The sequence below is a fragment of the Culicoides brevitarsis genome, chromosome 1 (genome assembly GCF_036172545.1).
Source record: "Culicoides brevitarsis isolate CSIRO-B50_1 chromosome 1, AGI_CSIRO_Cbre_v1, whole genome shotgun sequence".
NCBI classification, from domain to species: domain Eukaryota; kingdom Metazoa; phylum Arthropoda; class Insecta; order Diptera; family Ceratopogonidae; genus Culicoides; species Culicoides brevitarsis.
In genome coordinates, this window is record NC_087085.1 from 42,137,585 (window position 1) to 42,158,661 (window position 21,077).

The 21,077-nt window shown below is 26.3% G+C and overlaps 1 protein-coding gene across 1 annotated transcript in view; it reads left to right on the top strand.

The window, feature by feature from the left end:
* Nucleotides 1–21,077, top strand: part of LOC134837858 (uncharacterized) — a 55,753-nt gene that overhangs the window by 5,001 nt on the left and 29,675 nt on the right. Inside the window, exon 2 of the mRNA XM_063853250.1 lies at nt 17,508–17,592. The gene's annotated coding sequence lies outside the window, so the exon portion shown is untranslated. The remainder of the gene's footprint in view (nt 1–17,507; nt 17,593–21,077) is intronic.

Genomic DNA, 21,077 nt, shown 5'->3' on the forward strand with positions numbered 1-21,077 from the left:
ACTAATAAAGAAAGTTACAAGCCAATCAAGTAAACCGACTCAAATCATCAGTATCTGTGGAACTTTCCTTTATTTCAAAAGCACGAGTATCTTTAATTCAAAAGTATGAAGAAGTCTCTGATTAAAATAATATCAATATAATCTATTTGCCCAAAGAATTAGAAGTATCTGAAAAGTCAAATTTTTGTATAAGTCAACTGATTATTTAAAACGAAATGAAAATGCAAATTCATCAAAATTGATTTAAACTTAATTTGGGGATCAGAAAAAAAATTCTTAAGAGCTCGATATTAATTTAAATTCCAAAAAAATTAAATTGAAACTTTTACGACATTATAGTAAAAATTTTTTCAATATCAAAATTCCTTTCAAAATTACCCATTAAAAATACTTTTGAACCCTTGCCCTGATAAAATTTTAAAAATTTTAATTTTAAAGATAAAATTTTAATTCTGCGAAACGCAAATTTCTCACAATAAACATTGAATGCGAAACGATTGTGTTGAAAGCCCATAAAAATATGAGGGGGAAACATTTTGTACTAATACTTATCGTTTGGGGAGAAACGACGTCGTCGTCGTCTACGTCAGCAGCTCCTTCTTTTTTTCCCATTTCTTTTTTTTTATTCAGATTTCACTCACACAAAAACTTTATTAATGTTGAATGTATGCAATTTTGACGACTGTTAAATCCTGTTAAATCGTTTTGTACTAAAATTTGAATGAATTTAAAGCTACTTGGAAAGCCAGTTGCACGAAAGTAAAGGAAAATGGGGATAAATTGCATAGATTATTGGTTTTAATGATCCTTTCATGGAAAATTGAATTAAATTGGTCACATTTCTAACCCTTAACCACATGGATTAACCACGAGCTTGGATTATCTAAAGCCTTAAATTCCATGAAATATTTAGCAAAAAGCTATTCAATTCATAATAATATTATAACTTACGTCAACATATTTCACAATTCTTCTATAGAAATTTCATTGTGTGAGATGCTGAGAGCGAGAGAAAAATGGCTTATTTGCAATTTATCGCCAATAATATGAAAACTATACAATATTGAAGTTTTGTTTCATTATATTGTCCTCGTCGTCTCTTATCACGACATAATTCATATATATTGAATATGCCACCCCTCTACGAGCAATATTAATGGCTTAGTTCGATTCAATTCAGTTATTAAAATAAGCAGGAAAAATAGTTGTCGAGAGGAACAATATGGAATCAATTAAAACCCGAGCTGTTTATTTATTTCCATTTTGTATTTATCGAGTATTATTTGCCTTTTTCAACAACAATGCATTGGCAAGGATGACAAAACAACAACATTATAGCAGTAATAACGGGCAGTAAATACGAACAATAATGATTTTGTTATTTTTCTCCGACAATCCGGAGTACGTGCGAGGTGAGATGGACTCTTTCATGGATACACAGCATCACGTTTGTTTATAATCATAACAATGACGAGGACAAAATCCTCGGCAAGCAAGCAAGCGCTGACGATGACTCGTTTGTTTGATGTTCTAATCAAATGGGAAACTATATTAATTTGCGCCTAATCAAATTATGTTCGATGAATGTTTCGTATACAAAATTGCAGAATGGAACCTAAACAAACATTGGATTTTGTATCACTAAAGGTGAGAATAAGAGACGAATGGCGACTCAGCAAAAAAATCTTTTTTTAATGTAATTTGCTTTTTTTTCTCTTGTTTTGTAAGAAAACAATCGCCTCTACATTGTCTCACGGAACTTATTTGCAAAGCGACCCTTTTATGGCTACGCAACAAAAAAAAATCCAATTTCCAATCATTTTGTTAAAAGGGCAGGAACAAGTGATCGATAAATCTTTGTTAGATGCAGACTTGTGAACGTTCAGTGCCCATTTGGTGTCCCTTTTATTAACACATTTATCTCGTGCGTGCAAAAAAAGACATCCATGTTGAACACAAAAAAGGCGCAATGTCATTAAAATCAATTCACATATATCACTTACTTACTTCACTTCGGAGTTGAGTTCTAACTTCCGCATTTGTTTGGCACGACAATGCATGTTATCACCTATTTAGTGCATTTCACAGGAAATAATTTGATTTTTTGTTTGTTGGTTGTCTGTCTGGTAAATAAAAATTAATTAATTAAATTAAAATAAAATAAAATAAAAATTAATTAAAAATTAATTTAATTAAAAAAAAAAAATTAAAATTAAAATTAAATTAAAATTAAAAAAAAAATTAAATTAAAATTAAATTAAAAACTAAAAATTAATTTTTTCACGAAATATTTTAAAATTTTTAAGGAAATCGAAGGAAATGGTATCAAAAATGAAAAAAATTCTTTAAAAAAATAAAATTTTAATAATATTTAAAATAATAAATATTAAAAAAAAATAATTAAAAAATTAAATAATTTTAAAAAAATTAATTAAAATAAATTTTAAAAAAATAAATTAAAAATTGAAGTTAAAAATAAAATTATTTTTCAATAAATTAAAAAATTCGCATCAAAATGTGGATTATTAAATAAAAATTTCAAAATTTGTCAATCAAAAATTTTTAAATTTTTTGCAAAAATATTTTTTTTATTTATTTTTTTTAATTAATTTTTTTAATTTAAATTTATTTTAATTTTTTTATTTTATAATTTTTTAATTGCAAAAATATTTTTTTTAATTAATTTTTTAAAATTTTTTGTTTTTTAAAAAATTAAAAAATTATTTTTTTTTTATTTTATTAATTATTGAAAATTTTTTTAAAATTTTTTTAGAGTTTTTATTTTTCATTTAAACTTTTTTATATTTTCAAATTAAAATTTCTAAAATTTTTTAATTTTAATTTTTTTTTTTAAATATTTAATTTTAAATTTTTTTTATTTTTGAAACAATTCATATAAAAATTTGAAAATTATTGATCTGAAGAGAAATTGAGAAATTCTAATAGTAAAACATTAAAAATTTAAAATTCTTACCTCCTTCTTGCTTTTTCAGCCAAATTTAGAAACTTTTATTCTTCCTTATTAAAAAAGGCGCTTATCTAATTTTTTCAATAAAAAAGCCTTTACACTGCTTTGACTAAACTTTACATATGCAATAACGGCAAATCCCGCAATACTTGTTGTTAACGCACAAATTGAACATTATTGCTCGTTAATTGCGGAAGGTCATCCAGTATTCTCGTTGCATGGATTTGCCTCTCTCGCTAAGTCACGTGCCCATTTTATATTAGATAAAAACCCATCAAATTAGTTCTGACAATTGCAATTTGTTTGTGGTAGTTTTGCTTTTACGGCGAAAAAGAAACAAAAATCCAACTTGTAATTTTATTAACATAATCTAGGTGATAGTGAGAGTAAATTGTTTAGATTGTCTCCCCTTCGTTGTTTGTTTGCTTCTGCTTTGTTTTTACGTTTGGCGAATGTAACTTTTAATGCAGACAATACTTAAACGTGACACTCATAACAAATGACGAGACTAATTAATTTAATGGCTTTACATAAAATAATTTGCTCTTTTTCCATTTCAATTGCGTTTCTTCGCTCGCAAAGGAAGCTAAGCCCTTCAATGTCTTTCAATCTATTTTCATTATAATATTAAATTATTTTTTTGTGGGCGAAAAAAAAAATATTTAATTATTCTTGGCACAAAAGTGCGCCGCAATCTTAATTATTCGATCTTTTTTGACAGCCAGTTTTCATTTCCGTCGGAATTTTTGTTTATTCGCCATTTATTGGAGTACTGTAGTTAGTGGGTCCTTAAAAAATAGAAAAAAAGGAAAAGGAAAAACAGACAATGCAGATATTGCGTGACTCGTACAATATTTTTTTTCGAGGCAGGCATCAATATGACCATTCATTGTGTTGTTATTTCGTTATCTAAGCTGTCTTTTCACTCAAAAAAAAAATAGAATTAGTGAACTTTCGAGACACACCTCCGAGAACGTACTTTTTTTGATCAAAGTCCATTGACTTTCGAAGTCGAACTTGTCTAGACCGCAGCTTTCAATAAATTTCCGTCAATAAACGTCAACATCAATGTCGCCGATGCACATTGTTTTATCCGTTAAACATGCAACAAAAACAACAACAACACACCTTAAGCTTAAACGATGTAAAATTTTTTCTTCCATTATTGAGATTGCTGCTGCTCGCAGAACACAAGTTACGTGCTAAAGAACCGTCTCGTGTCAAGATGACATGATTTTTGCCATTTTTTTCAGTCAACCGCTCGAAAAGCTCCTTTTCATGAGGAGACTTACTGACGTTGATGGTAAAGGATCATCATAGACAAACACGAAAGTTTTTTTTTGTGCTGTGCCTTTTAGGAGAGTGAATGAATGAGTGAGTAAATCCAAGCAGAAAATGTCACGCAAGATAGACTAAAGTTGTTTAAAAAAACGTTAGAATATTACTGCCTTGCGGATTGATGAGAGGTTAGTTTTCAAATTTCTTTTTTCCTAAAAATTGTAAAAAAAAATTTTAATTAGATTTTTAAATTTTTTTAAAAAAAGATCAAACTTTTCGTTAAAAATTAGTTAAAAAGTTGAACGTTCTAAAATTTATTTTTTTAAAAACGTGACTTTCTTCTTATAAACAAATTTTAAAAAATATTAAATTTTAAAAAATATTTAATTTAAAATAATTTTTAAAAAATATTTAGAACTGTAAAAAAGAATTAAATTTAAAAAATTATTGAGTTTAAAATTTTTTAAAAAAATTATCGAATTTAAAAAATTAAAATAAATATATTTAATTATTTTTTTTAAATAATCATTAGAATTTTTTAATTTAATTTAATTAATTAAATTAAATAATTATTTAAAGCTTAAAAAATTTTTTAAAATTAATAATAAAATTGAATTTAAAATTTTTTTTTTTTTTTAAATTTTTAATAAATTTATTTTTTAGATAATTTTTAAAATTTTCAAAAATATTTTTTAAAGAAATTTTAATTAATTTTTTTAAAACAATTTTTTAAAAATTATATTTAAAAATTAATAAAATTAGGTAGTAATTAAATTTTTAAAAAATTATCGAATTTAAAAAAATTATTTTTTTTTAAATAATCATTTAAATTTTTTTAATTTAATTATATTTTTAAATTAAATAATTTTTTAAAGCTTGAAAATTTTTTTAAATAAAATTATTTTTTAAAATTAATAATAAAAAAAATATATTTAATTTAATTTCGATTTTTTTAAATTTATTAATTTTTTTATTTAATTAAATTTATTTCTGAAAAACAATTCAAAAATTTTTTAAGGTCTTAATTCAATTTTGACTCAAAAATCTTACCTTTTTAACATAATTTTCCTTTAAATTCATCTCCTTTCGTTTTTCAGGGTAGAATGAAAAAACAAAAAGTCATCAAGTGTTCTTGTCTCCTCTGCAAAAGAAGTGACTTGTGAGTTTTTAAATTGAGAGGGATACGGAAATAAGAGAAAAATCTTATAATGTACACAACAAATTAATTAAATTGAATGCACAATCTCGTTTTGTACGTTCCTTTGATCTTATCCCGTTTTAAGCTTTTGAGAAATTCTCCACGGCGACGACGACGACGACAATAAAGGGAAGTATGTTTAAAGTAATTAAAGAGTGGTGTCGCATTTACGATTCTGCTCTCCGTAATAATTGCGATTGTAATGGAATGCAGAAAGGGAACGATAAAAAGGCAAGATAAGAGAGCAGTCGACCCTCTTTTTTGCATTTTTCATCGTTCTGCGTTAATGAAACTCCTTCCCTGCCTCAACGATTTCTTCAACGCAAAATTCCGCCCCGAGACGCAAACACTTGAGTCTTTAACTGAGAACCCATAAAAATACTTCATAACTCATAATACGTGCCTCACGGCGACATATCTCGCGCAATAATCAAATAAGTGAGAAAATTTTACGACTTGCGTATGTTTTTACCTTTATGTGAAGGGAATCTATGCAAAAAATACCTGTGGTATTTTTAAGGGTGCAAAATCTCGTCTCCTTCGTGGAAAAATTCTAACGGAAGGTTATCATAAGCAAGAAAAAATATTATGCATATCAGCTTTCAACACACACAGCTTACGGACAAAAATAAACGTGTAATCGTGTTTACCATCTCTGTGTTCAACAACACGGCGAAGACAGATATTATCAATGTTGTTCTATTTTTCCTTGTTGAAAATATCTATAAAAAGACGGGAAAATGGATTATTTAATCTTTATAATAAAATGAAAATCTCATTAAAGAGATTATTATACCTTACCTTGCAGAATGTTGTTCAACACGCACAAAACATAGATGATAAAATTAATGGAAAGGTAATCCATCATAGTCTCATAACAATGATTGTTGTCGGTGTTTGAAAAATGTGTTTTTTCCAAGAAGTTATTTCACTGTCGTATCTCAAAAATTTTTAGGAATTGAGAGGATTGTACCATTTTTGAAAGCGATGATGAACAACTTTTAACTCCATAATATTTGAAAAATTTTAAGTTTTTTCTAAAATAAAATAAAATAAATAGTAAAATATAAAATTAAAAAAATTTTTTTTATTTAATTAAAATTAAAAAATTCTTGAAATTAAATTTTTTTAAAAAAAAAAATTTTTTTTTTTAAAACTTTAATTTTTAATTTAAATTTTTTAATGTCAATTAAAATTATTTTAATATTTTTAATTTAAATTTTAAATTTAAAAAAAAAATAAAAAAAAAAATTTTGGTTTTTTTTTTTTAATTAATTTTTTAATATTTTTTTTTATTTGTAAATTTATTTAACAAAATTTTTTATTTTTTTTAATATGTCAATTAAGTTTTTTTTTAATTTTTAGAAAAAAGAAGTAAAAAAAAATACAGTGAAAACTCTATCATAGGGCAATTCTGAGTTAGGGCATATTTAATTAAACATTTTTTAAAATTTCAATTAAATCTCAAATTTTGGGTTTAAATTATTTTCAAAAAAAAGTTTAAATTGTCTAAAATTGAAAATTTTTAAAAGGAAGAAAAACTTTAAAAAGTTAAAAATTAAAAAAAAAATAATGAAATTCATAATTTTGAATTTTCTCAATAAATTTCCAAATTTTTGAATAATTTTTTATCAAAACAATAAAAATTTTAATGAAAAAATATTTATAAATTTTTTTTAAAATTTTTTTTTTATTTTTCTGAATATTGATATGCCCTATTAGAAATACATATTCTCTTATTTAATTAAATTATATGATAGAATTTTTTTTAAAATTTAACAAAACTTATTTAACAAAATTTTAAAAAAACTTTTTTTTAGAAATTAATTTTTGAACTTATTATTTTTTTTTTTTAATTTATTTAACAAAATTTTCGAAAATAAAATCTTAAATTAACTTCTAAAAAAGTCTACCATTTTTTTTTTAAATATTTTTAGATAAAAAAATAATTTAGTAGAATATACTTATAAATTATGTTTAAAATTTAAAAATTAAAATTTTATAAGAAAAACTTTTATAATAAAATATTCTTTATAAAATTTGACCTTTCAAGGTCATACAAATTTTGAAACGCTATAAAAAAATTCAATTTCACAAATCAGTATAAAAATTACTTCAAAAAGTTTGTTTTAGGCATAAGAAAGTTTTTGTACAGATTTTTGAAACCCCTGTTCTTAAAAATTCGTGAAAAACTTCAAAATTCAAATGTAAAATTCATTGCATACCTTTCATGTAGAACCCCAAATTTCAAATGAATCAGCATTCATTGCATATTTTCAGGGAATCCCTTAAATTTCCTGTTCATGAACAATTTTTTGTCTCCAAACCCTCTCAAAAACATTCATCAATCAATTTTAAAACAATCCAAAATGGGAGCAACAACCTTTTATCTACCCCTTTTTCTATTCAAGCCACTGCACAAAAGTCCATAAATAAAATTTTAATCCAATTTCTTCAATTTTCAATGCTCACATTTTGAGTCAACAACTGTCTAAGTCGCTCATTGTCATTAATTATGTGTCGCAAACGTGTCTTCTACTTTTGCATCTTTGATTAGTTTTAATCAAGTCTCGTTGTGATATTCTACACTTTTGCACAAAAAGATAAACAACAAAAGTTTGCACGAGGGTTGTTATTGTTTTTGTTCTGTTTTCTGCGATTCTCTCGTTCAGTCTCATTAGCGATGCAAAAAGTATTCAAATGCAACAAATTACCTTTTTTATGGCGGCTCGGTTTTGTTCAATAACTATTGAATTGATACAAAATTTGCATAAAGCAAATCCGTTAGCAGAAAAAAAATTTTACCTTATCAATTTTGGTCGTTCACTTCTGCAATTTTTATTTTTTTTTTTTGCAAATTCGAGCAATTTTTCACAATACAATGGATTTAATGAAACTCTTTCTTTCAGCGTCGCATGGCAAAAAAAACAATAACGGTACAAATTAATGAAAAATCTGCAAAAAACGAGCGTTTTATGGGCTCCCTCACACATTTTCGCCTCGTGTGAAAAAGGAACGGGAAGGAAGCACATGTCTCTGCCATTTTTTTATGTGTGTCAACTACATTACGGTGCGACATGATAATGATGATGATCGTCATCATCATAGAGACGCAGCGAAGAAAGAATGAAGGGGAAAAATAAACTCATTTTCACTTCACTCGCTTTAAATTGAAATTGTTTTCTAAAATAATTCCGCTATCTCTGGCATGGCAAATGTTGTTCCGCTGGGTGTACTTTACGTTTTTGTAATACCCGAGACACCGAAACTATTTTTGAATTAAAATGCGGAAGATAATTGAAGGCATTTCAGAAGTTGTTCGTTCGCTTCTTTCGTCTTCTTCTTCGAGTGATAGGAAAATCTATTTAGGAAATTGTTGCGAATTTTTCTTTAAAAATTTTATTTTTATTTAATTAATTACCGTAAAGAACATAATTCTAAGGGAATTTTAAAAAATTTCTTTTAATAAAAAAACAAGTTAATTTTTTTTTAAATTTTTAACTGAAAATTTTAAAATTTTAAAAAATTTCGAATTTTCATATTTTTTTTTATTTATTTTTTGATTTTAATATTAAAAAAATTAAAAATACAACAAAAATGTCAAAAGGAAAAATATTTAAAAAAAAAGTTTAAAATTTAGAAGAAAAAATATTTTTAAAAAAAGTTTAAAATTTTTTTAAGTAAAAATATTTTTAAAAAAAGTTAAATATTTTTTTAAGTTAAAATTTAAATTTTTTTTTTTTTTTTTTTTTTTTTTTTTTTTTTTTTTTTTTTTTTTTTTTTTTTTTTTTAAATTTTTTTTTTTTTTTTTTGTTTCTGAATTTTAATAATTTTTTTCTCTTAACATTATCAACATTACGGTAATTAGTATAAGTTTCTCTTTTAAAGAAAAGTGCACCAATTATCTCATTAAATTTATTTACTGAGGTCTGTTTTCCGAAAAAAGACATCAAAGAACATCTGTTATCAGCAAAAACTCACCTCAGGGAATTTGACAGACAAATAAAAGTCAAGTAGTCATCATTTTTTTTTTGTGTCATAGAAAAGTTTTGCCTTCGTTAAAAAGGTTCATGAACTATTTATATTAATATGCAGGACAAATTTACTCAAATATGCAAGTTGCTCCCAACTAAAGTAACGGAAAAACGTGTGCAATATTAAATAGCCTGCAGTTACAATCGAGAGATTCTTACGAGAGATAAATGGCGCGACGGAACACAACAAACACATTGCGCTTCATTCAGACAGCTCTAAAAACAATGGGAATGCACTTTCCTGTAATCACTATGATAAATAATCATAGAGTTGTGTGAGTGCATAAAATAGTTGTTTTTTTTATTACCTTTCTTTTTCTCGGCAGGAATGATGAGAATTTCAGACAGATTGTGTGCCAGATTGTTTTTGCAGACAAAAACAAGTTTTTTTTTCGAAGCTCTTTAGCGAGCAAAAAATTGCAGACGATGCAGCAAGTCAACAATCGTAAATGTCTCCAAGTAAATAAATAAAAGCGAATCAGAAACTATTAAAATTCATACGGCAATTAGGTGGTTTTTGTGTTTGAGGTAGTTACATGAATGGGGACTTTTGAGTTAAAGATAAAAGAGTGGATGGAAAAAATCGATTTTAAGATGAAAATTTAAAAAAGTTTTTTTTAATAAATTTTTATTATATTTAAGTAATTAAGTAATAATAATTTTAATATTTTTAGATTAAAATATTATTTTTTATTAAAAAAAAATTTAAAAAATTAAAAAAATTAAAAAAAATTTTTTTTATTTAAATTTTAACATTTAAAATTAATTATTTATTTTAATAAAATTTTGAAAAATTATTTTTTTAATAAAAAAAATTTGGTTCAAAATTAATATTTGAAAATTACGAGAATTTATTTTCTTAATTTTGAATCATTTTTTATTAATTAACTAAATATAATAATTTTCAAATAAATATCTTTTTTTTTTCTCAAGTGTTTAATTTTTTTTTTTTCTTTAAAAAGTTGTCAAAAAAAAAATATGTTAAAATTTTTAGGTGAAAATCATAAATTTCAATCTTTTGATAAAGTTTTTTATTTCAGTACAAAATAATTTTTTTAATGAATCTCAAAAAAATATATTTGAAAAAAATTGTTCAAACAAAAATAAAATAAATTCTAAAATTCTAAATTAAAAAAATAATTAAATTTTTAAAAAATTAATTAAAAAAATTAAATTAATTAATTAAATATTTAAATAAAATTAAAAATTAATTTAATTAAAATTAATTAATTTATTAAATTAAAATTAAATAAAAAAAATATTATAAAATAAATTAAAATTCAAAATAATAAATTTCAAAATTTTAAAAATTGTTAAAAAAATATTTTTTTTCCTTAATTTTGATCCAAATTTAATTTTTTAAAAAAAAAATTTTTTAATCATGAAAATTCAAAAAATGCAAATTTTCTTAAAAATGTAAGAAAATGAATTTCATAATATTTTAAAATTAAATTTAATATTTTCTTAAAATAAAAATGCAACAAAACTCTTTAAAATATAAAGCCTTAACAAAATCTCTTCATCAAAAACCATTTTCTCAAAATAAACTATCTTTGTCGATGTCTCTTTTGCTTACTTTTCTCCTTCTTCTCACACAATTTTATAGTTTTTTTTACTGCAATCAAGTCTAGCCTTTTACAAGTTTTCTTAAACGAAAGACATGAGAAACGGAGACACACATTCATACGTGTTGTATTGCCAACAATTATCTTGAAATGGAGAATAAATCATATACTGACATCCGATAAGACATCATCTTTGAAATCCACGCTAAAATTTTATTGTTCTTTCGGAGAGAAGAGAACGACCTTTCGTAAAAGGAAGCACAAAGTATGAAGAGGAAAATATTCCACAGAAATAGTAAACATTCTTCTCATGCATTTGGGATAACGAAACAAGCAAAGTTTAATATTTACTGTTTTTTAATCCTGGCTTTTGAAGTAAAGTAAATATAAAATTTAATTTATTTGCTAAATAAGATAAGGTCCGTCTATGAACTTTTTTCCTCTCCATGCAACAAAAGATCAGACATCGATGTTATCAGATCTTTTTGTTAACAACCCATCAAGAACAGGAACAAACTAATAATAATGGCAGAAACGCGTCGAAAATACTCAAACGAAGGCGATGGTCATCAATCTTTATTATTATCATCGTTTCATTAGATTACATTGCAATCAAATAACTATTTGCCGATTTGAGCTCAATCAAAAAGGGTATAAAATCAATAACGGCAACCCGCATCACGTACTTTTTTCTTATCTCAGCATCTCATATGTTCGAAACTGCAGTAAATTTCCTTTTCACGCGCGCTCATGAATGGAAAGCACTTGCACGACTTGTCGGAGTTGCAATGATTTCAAAACCAAAAGTGTGCTGATTTCCCCTTTTTTCTGCAAAAAGTAAGAAGTTGCAACACGTTTCAGCAAGTTTTTCTCGATGTAGCGCCGGAACAATGTAAAAAGCAATGAATCTTGATTGATTATCGTGTAACTTGCTTCGGCATGTGGTTCGAAATCGGAGAAAAAACACACGATTTGCAGTAGTTGTTCGCACTTTGCAGTGCGGTTAACCAAAATTTATTGGAAATGATATGACTGAATGAGCATCGTCATTAACTTTCAACAAGAAAACACCTGTAGGCTGTTAGAATTAAGAAAAATTATTCAGTTTTGATATTTTTTTTCAAAAAAAAAATTAAATTAAAAAAAAATTTTTTTAAAAAAAATTATTAAATTTTATTTAAAAAATAAATTTTTTTTATTGCTTATTTATTTTTTTAAATTTAAAAAATTTTTTTCAAAAATTTTAAAATTTTTAATTTTTTAAAAAAAAAAAATTAATTAAAAATTCCTCGGTTTTTTTAAAAATTTTTTTTTTATTTTTGAAAAAAAATTAAATGAGTATTAATTTTTTATAATAAAATTAAATTATTTTTTTTTAATTTAAATTAAATTTATTTATTTTTTAATTTTTTTTTTTTTTTATTTTGTTTTTTTTTTACAATTTTTTAATTTAAAATAAAATAAAAAATTTTTATTTTTTAACCGTCAAAATTTAAAAAAATTAATAAAAAATTTAAAAAAAAATTTTTTATTATATTTTTTTATTTATTTTTTTTTTAATTTTTTTATTTATTTTTTTTTTTTTTTTTTTTATTTAGTTTTTTTATTTATTTTTTAAATAAAAATTATTTTCTTGATGACATAAAAATTAGAAATAAAATATTTTTTTTTAAATTAAAATTTTTAAGAAAAAATTAAAGTAGAGTAATTAAAGTAAATTTATTAAATATTTTATAAAAAATTCAAAAATAAAACAATTTTTCTAATTTCTTCAACCTCATACTTATTTTAATTACACGTGTTACGATCTATTTGCGAAGCAAGCGATATCAATTACTGCTCGAGTAAATTAAATTGAGCAATTAATTATATTTTTCTGCTTTTCTCGTGAACAAATGAGTAAATTATTGCACATTTTTCATCATCATTAAACATCCGACGATCGTCTCGTTTTGCGGTTACGAAGAAAATTATCACACAATTAACACAGCTGAACATTTTTTTTTTTGGGAAAGTGCCATGAGCTTGACCTAAAAAAAGATTTTTTGGAAACACTGGTTGCATTTTTAGCGCATTTCCATGAAAAAAATGATAAATTTCCTCTTATAAAGCTAAAATTGGCTGAAAATGCAATCAAGTTTTCATTAAAAGAAAATTTTACAAATGAAATTTGTTCGGGTCAAGGCACGTTGTCTGGACAATTTCATTGACACGAAAACACGACATTGATCTGCTTTTAGGAGAAACATGTTTTATTAAATTTTTGTGGAAAATTTTGCAGATTTCTCGTGTTTCGTCATCTAAATGGAATAATAAATGACTCTGTAGACTTCCGTTTTTTTTTTCGAGCTTTGATGTTGGAATGAAATTGAATCAAATCGATTTTCTTGAGGTTCTTTATCAATGAAGAAATTACATTTGTCAATATTCCGGCAATGAAGTCGACGACATCAAACGACTTTGTTTCATGTTAAAAGAGAGAAAAGAAAAAAAAATCAATTTTTGTACGAATGAAAAGTTAGATTCCCACTGAGAATTAACAACACCTTGTGCCTTTTGGCAACTTTGCACACGAAATTCATGCAATTTATGCTGAAATATCGGAGGGGTGACAATAATAATGATGATTCTTCTCTCCAAATTACCATAAAATGTATCAGTTTTCACTTCACTCCACAAAAATTCACGAATTCCCCCACAATTTTTGTCACATTATGAGCGCACTTGGCATCACAAAAAAATCATCGTACGCCATAAAAATATTAAAAAATGTTATTTTAAACGACGGTCGACCGCCAAAAGGCATTCGCGTGATGACATGTAAGCTCATCCCACGAATTCTCGATTTTTTATCGCTCTATTCTGGTTCTTGAACGAGAATAAAGAAGACTGCAAAATAAAATTCGCTCTGCTCACAAAAGTGTGTCTTGATCTGTTTTTGTTATTTATTTTGTTTGCTCACACGTTTCGTCAATTGTACGACGGTTCAACCATCCTCCGGCAAGTTACCGAGAATCGCTTTAAAAGGAAATTTTCAATAGTCGCCAAAAAATAAATAAATTACCGTGATCATCATCATCAACAACATCGAAAGGTTATTGATTTCAAAATAAACAATTTTTTCGAACGTAAATTCCACACAAAAATGGCAAAACTAACATTTTTTCGCAAAACAACGACGTCGAGCGGCGAGTATGTCATGTTCGTGTCATTATAGATAACCTCATAAATGGCAAATCAATAAATGGGCCAATTTCGATGGTAATGGCTCTTACGTTTAAACAACAACAACAGCAGTCTGGTCATTTTTTTTTTCGCTTCAACTCCAGAAGTAATAAATTGGGCTTGTTAATGTTGATGGGATCTCGTGCTCGGCAAAAATAATGAATATGACCAGCCATTAGGGATCAGAAAAAAAAGTAAATATATTGAGGCAATCGAACACGCTGAATTTACTGATAAAATGTTCAATAATTATGAGTTACGGGAGCAAATAAATAAACGGAAATACATCTGAGACGAGGCAAAGAAGGACAAAGGAATCGAATTCCGGAACATAAACAAGAAACACAAGAGAGATAACGCTTATTTACGAGAATTTAATGGTAATTTCTGCAATCAATCGAAACTGGATACCAAAACAAAGACGACAAATAATGCATCTACATTCACTTTTTTTGTAACAACGTTTTGGGATATTTTTAAACGTGTTTTACAGGTTATGATGTCTGTCTGTGATAATGAGAAATGTTTTAACAAAGAACAAAAATTCTTAACAAGTGAAGGTCAAAAATGTAAGACACGTTAAAATTTGAAAACTGAACTAATATGAATACCTAATAATGGAATTAAAGATAAAAAGCTTCGAACTGATCGCCAGATTCGCTGTTACAAAATTGTTATAATAGAATCTTGAACAAACCATATACTTACTCCATAACAACATTTCGTTTAGAAGTTTACTTACTAAATATGAGCTGAAGAACTACTCGTAGATCGACTAAAACCGTGTGGCATGAAGCTCTTAAGTTAGTATTCAAACAATGAATCGGAAAATGGAAACAGACTAGTTGGAAGAAATTTCAGACCTTTAATAACAAATGCTTTTATTCTTTCTTTCCACGAGGAACAAACTCATTCATATCATCTTGCTTCAAAGAAATCTTTCCATGAGGAACAACCTCATTCATATCATCGTGCTTAAAAGAAATTTATTTTTGCAACTTATTACAATGAGTTATTCAATGAGATGTTAATTTCTTAAACTCAAATGTTACTTTTTTCTTTTTTAGGAACAACCTCATTCTCATCTTGCTTAAAAACAATGACTTATCTTTAACGAAAGTCTCTTATAAAATTTTTACTTTATCCTTTTCTACTAAAAAATTCATAAAAAATATTTTCACTTCATAAATTATTTTCTATAAAATTCATAAAACTCAAATATAACCAAATTTAGCTTTGAATCTATTCAAATTGTATATTTTTATCCAATGAGACATTTACTTAGAAAAAAATTCAAAATTGTATCATCAAAATGCGCTCAAGTCAATATATTCACGATGAGTTTCAAAAATTACTTTGTTATTGTTTTAACTCATTCCTTACAAAGTAGTCTCTTGCCTTAACAAAAAAGACAAGAAGAATCCGTCACGACCTTTATTTATATATCTCTTTATACTTCTTTATCTAATTTATTGAAATTCAATAAGAAATCTTGACGGTAATTGAATACAGAGAAAAAAAAATTCAAGAACAAGAAGACTTTTTCGCATGACAAAGGAAACAATGACAAAACGGTTAAACAGCAGAAAATCAACTTTACTTGTAAAAACGTAAGCGTGCGTAAGCGATTTTTTTTTTTGATGCAGACAAATTGTCTCGCTCTAATGACAAATTCTTCAGAATAACAAATTGAACGAAAATCGAATCTGATCAGAAAATTGCGTGGATTTTCTATTGTTATTTAAAAAAAAAATAATAATAATTTTAATGCGGATATTAAACAACAAAGTTGTCTGTCATCGCTTAATACTGCTTAAGTTTATTGCCTCTATTCAACGTGCGGCAGTTCATATAAGGCAATCATCAAACGCAAATCGATTATTGTTTCGAGTTCAAGTGTTCTTACACGTTTCTTCAGTTCATGATCAAACAATTTCTTGAGTGTTAATTGACCCCCAATATTCATTGATACGAAATTGAACCGAAAGTCGAAAACAAACAATGTAACAATTGTTGAACTATTTCTTGACCTTGTGCATGAATGAAATTTCCTTCGCCGTGAAAAACTTTGCGATTCCATAGAATAAACACACGTCATTGGAAATCAATTGAGCGGTATTTTTATCCGTAAACTATTATTATTGCGATAAATATTTCATCGAGTGAATGAGTCACTTTGATGCATGCGGTGCGCTTACTTTCGCCTTTCATCACTTTTGTTTATGACATTTAATAAGTAGGCCACAAAGAAAGTTTTTTTTCTCTCTTTGTCACTCGCTTGAGGGTTTTGCAATGTTTTTGCTCATGTGACCTTGAGAGTTTCCATTCTCTTTATTCATTCAGTTTATGGTAATTTTCAATTATTTTGCTCTGTGGATTGAAAATAGTGAATTTTTCAAATCTTTCAATTTTTTAAATTTTTTTTAAGAGGCATATTTAATCCCTTGAAGAGTTAAAAATTAAATTAGGGGTTAAAAAAAGAAAAATTTATGACTTAAACTCACTTATTTTCAATCCATAGAGCACAAAGATGATGCGATGCACGTTTTTCTGTGTCATCCTACGCATCGCATCAAAAATTCAAGTTAAGCCAAGCTTAAGTATGTTATCACATGCTTTTGAATTAATTAACGGATGAATTGTTTTAATAAAGCAAACACCGTTATTGATGTTGATAAGGCAGGTTTGGCCGAGCAACGTGATTTTTCAGCTAGCTACGCCTATTTATACGGGTTTTTTGAGACATTATTAATGGCACCTTTTTCTAATTACATTCAGGCTTCTCTAACTTTATTCTAATTAAATGTAAAATAATAAATTGCTCGTCGTGAGAATTTTTGTTCAGATCCGCTATCGTCACGTTTTGTTTCACACTTTCGCATTATTTATGGAAACGACAGGTCGTTTATTGAAACTCAATTAATTACCACTTTTTATCATTAATTCTATCTATTTGTTTTAAAAATTCAATGAAATTCGATAAATAAACACAACAATTCTCCCAATTCAATTACGAACGATAATTCCCGAGTATTTATAACCATTTATGGTCCATTTATGCTGATACAGTACTCTAACATGTTAAACAAAATGTTAATATTTGCATTTAAATTTCAATAAAATTTAATAAAATAATTGAATTGCGGTTGACTACTTTTTATAATAAAATATTTTTTTTATATCACACACGATCGATGACCCTAATAATAATAATTTCCTTCCTTCCTTTTTTATTGCAGGTCGAAAACTTCCTGATATCGAAACAATCATCCAAACAGTACGGCAAGCCTGGAATACGCCAAACTCGAGGTCGCTACTTCAAAGGTAAGTCATACGACGCGGAAAAAATTCAATATTTTACGTTTTTTTCATTTGATGTTCTATCGAAGGGGGTTCTTTCAAAGGAAAATAAAAAATCATTTCACGGAAAAAAAAATTTATTTGAAAAAAAATTTCTCAGTAGTTTTATGGATTCAATCATTTTTCACATTCATGCATTTTATTATATTTAACATGAAAATTGGTTAATTGAATGGTGACTCATTGAATCAAATGCTCTCGAAAATTTCATTTCAATTTATTTGAACAATTAATCAATTAAAAATATTAATTTGCGCAGTTCTTGTCATCGTCAATGAAAAATTATTATTTGCAATTTTTTTTTGTTTGTAATTTAAATTTTCCATCTTTATGAATATTCGTAGAAATATTTTTGTTTGCATAAAAAAGGGTTTATGTCATCCTTTATCGCCTTTTTAATCAAAAATATGAAAAAATATTTAAAAAGTGATGAATAATTAATTCATCTGTTAGAAAAATCAATATCGCAACAAATGGCGACGAGAACTTGACAACTTCCCCTGTTATTTAGAAGTTATGAAAGATGTTGCCACGCAAAATAGGATTTACTCGTCAAACAGATATATTTATTGTTTGAAGAAGTAATTTATATTTAAATTCATCTGCAAATATTATTCATTTTTGAATATAAATGGAAAAAAATATTTATTGAAATATGTCGCATTTCTCTTTTTTTTAAATATCTTAAAACAGTTGATTCATCAATCAATATAAAAGATAATAAAAAATGATGGATTTGGTCCATTAACTTGGCGCGATGACAACAAGAAAACAACAAAAAAAGTAATTAAAAGAAAATCTCAAGTTTCTCTTGAATTAAAAGTTTTTCTCAACCCACAAACCTCGTTAAATAGTTTTCCATAAATTTTTGTGTCTGACATTTTCACACATGTCACAGATTTTCCACACATGAATATGAAATTAACTCCTCCTTGCATCGCATGCCAGCGACAGTTACTCTCATACCTTTGGATATGACAATGTTTTTGCGGTTTTCTAACCACGTGACATTATGTTTTAGATTTTCCGTATTAAAAAGGTAAAAACTATTCAAACACATACATGGAAGTAGCAGCTCAACTACATTGTAGTAAATAATCATAATAAATGAGGTGAACATGTGTTACTTTTTCCATGATAATATAACATAACGTACCCCGTGATGAGGAAAAAGATGGATTTTACATTGAAAAGTTTTTGAGAGCTTTTTAGAATAAATTTTGTGAGATTTTTTTCATTGTTGCCTTCAAAGCTTTAAGATGAAAGACATTGAAAATTTTTAACTCAAAAGTTCAATTTCGGTTAAATTATTAATTTTTTTGCTTGGTTTGGATTAATTAGAATGTTTAAAAATTTCCTGAAAAAAAGAAAAGTTAAAATTAGTAAATTTTCGAGCCACAGAGCATTTCGTGTAAATGAACATTTTCCTAACAGTCATTTAAATACGCTTCCATTCGGTCTCTAAGCTCTAACCTGATATGAACTTCATTTACATACCTGCCAGTTATTGCCATAGCCATCAATTAACCCGCCTCATGGGAACTTCAGCACGTTATGCAGGCCAAACATTTCTCTCGTTGAGGCAACAAACTTAATCAATTTACAGTCTCGTGGCGTGAAAGAGAAAGACGTTGATGACGACAGACAGATAATCTCTTACAAAAGTTTGCCTCGTCGTGCATTACTTAACCTTGTAAAAGCATGAATTTCGACACTTAACCAGCTTATAAAATGAATTATTTATTGTTAAAGTTTGTAAATTTATTCTAAAGACGCCCTTTAGATGGAGTTACGGCACTTGGCATTATTAAAACAAATAAATAAAGTCATTTTCTTTATTAAAATCTGCGCTCCGTTGCATTTATGTAGAATGACGACGAGAATGACCTTGTCTTAAATGTAAAATGAATGCATACCTTGTTTAATGCGATTATTACTTGGTCGTCTTCTTCTTGTTTTGTTCCTCAGTCTCTTTAGTTGCTGAGACATGAAAATCAGGTTTTGATTAATTTAATGTAAAAGTATCAAATTTTATAGACAAGAAAAATATTTATTGTCTTAAACTTGTAAGAAGTAAAAAAAACTTGAAAGTAACTTTTAATGTAAGTATAACAGTAACTTTGTTATAAGCCTTTTGCCCGCCGCCAACATATTAACTTCAATATAATAATTCTTTGCTCTCTCTCTCTTCGTTTTTTTTGTCAACAGCATTAAAAGTTGATATAAATCATGCAGAAAATATTTTTTAAATAAATCTTTGGCAAATATGTGATAGTAACTGTACATGAAGAGATAAAATACTAAAGACTTTGTGTTTAATGAAAAAAATAAACTTGCGCGCATTTTTTAAAATTATAAAATTTTAATGTGGGCTGGTTGTAGTTCAAGATTAAAAAAAATCACAAATATAATTAAATTAATGTAGTTATAATTAAATGTTAAACATTATCAAAATCTAATAGAAGTATGGAAACAACAAAAATCATAAAATTTTATTTTTGTTACAATTGCAGTTAAAATAAGGAAAACGAAAAAATCTCTAAAGTCTTACTTAAGTCCTCTAATATTAGCAAATCTAAAGCATTGAAGAAAACATTAAGCATTAACCAACTTTCATCAATGAGCATCTGAAAGGCTCCTGCCTACACTTTACTTGGCTAAAGTCTCAACTTTGTGTTGCTATGAAACTTCAAATCAACAACCGATTAAACATCTACCAACCAAAAATCAAAAACTTTAAAAAACGAAGTCTTTCCCACGGCAAAAAACATAATTTTGATTCATATGGAAGATATCAACGAGAACATTTCCAAATAAGCAAATAAAATAGTAGAAAGAATATCAACTAAATAGGAATACCGACGACAAAACAACATTTATAAAACTTAAGAGGAGTCAACAAGGTTCTAAAATTTAGTTTATATCGTAAAATCAAAACATATCTTTAAAGATGTAAAATTTGAAACGAAAGGAGATCAAGTTGAAGAACTTTTTTATATTTTAGTATCAACTAATCAATTTGCCTGAACTATCAGTATTGTTCATGATATAAATACAGACAGACACATCTCACAGACAAAAGCGATTTATTTTTTCTGAAACAAGAATGCCTCAAAAATCGATATGTCTTATTTTGGTAAAATTTTCGGTTAATAAACGTCTGCCATATATTTTATGAAAAAGACATTATTAAGTAGCATTAAGTGATGAATGTTTCACGAGTCAATACATCATTCCAAGTCAAACAAAAACAACTTTTTTATATTTAAAAATTTCTATAAGCATTCACATTTTGACACAATTCAATTTTAAAAAAAAAGGCAAATATGGGATCAAACAATGACTCAATGCAGCTGAGAATGTCTTTTGTCTCGATGATGAGTTCATTGTTCGCATTCCTTTCGCCAAACGGTAATTATTCTGGTTGAACATCCAAACAGAATATCCTC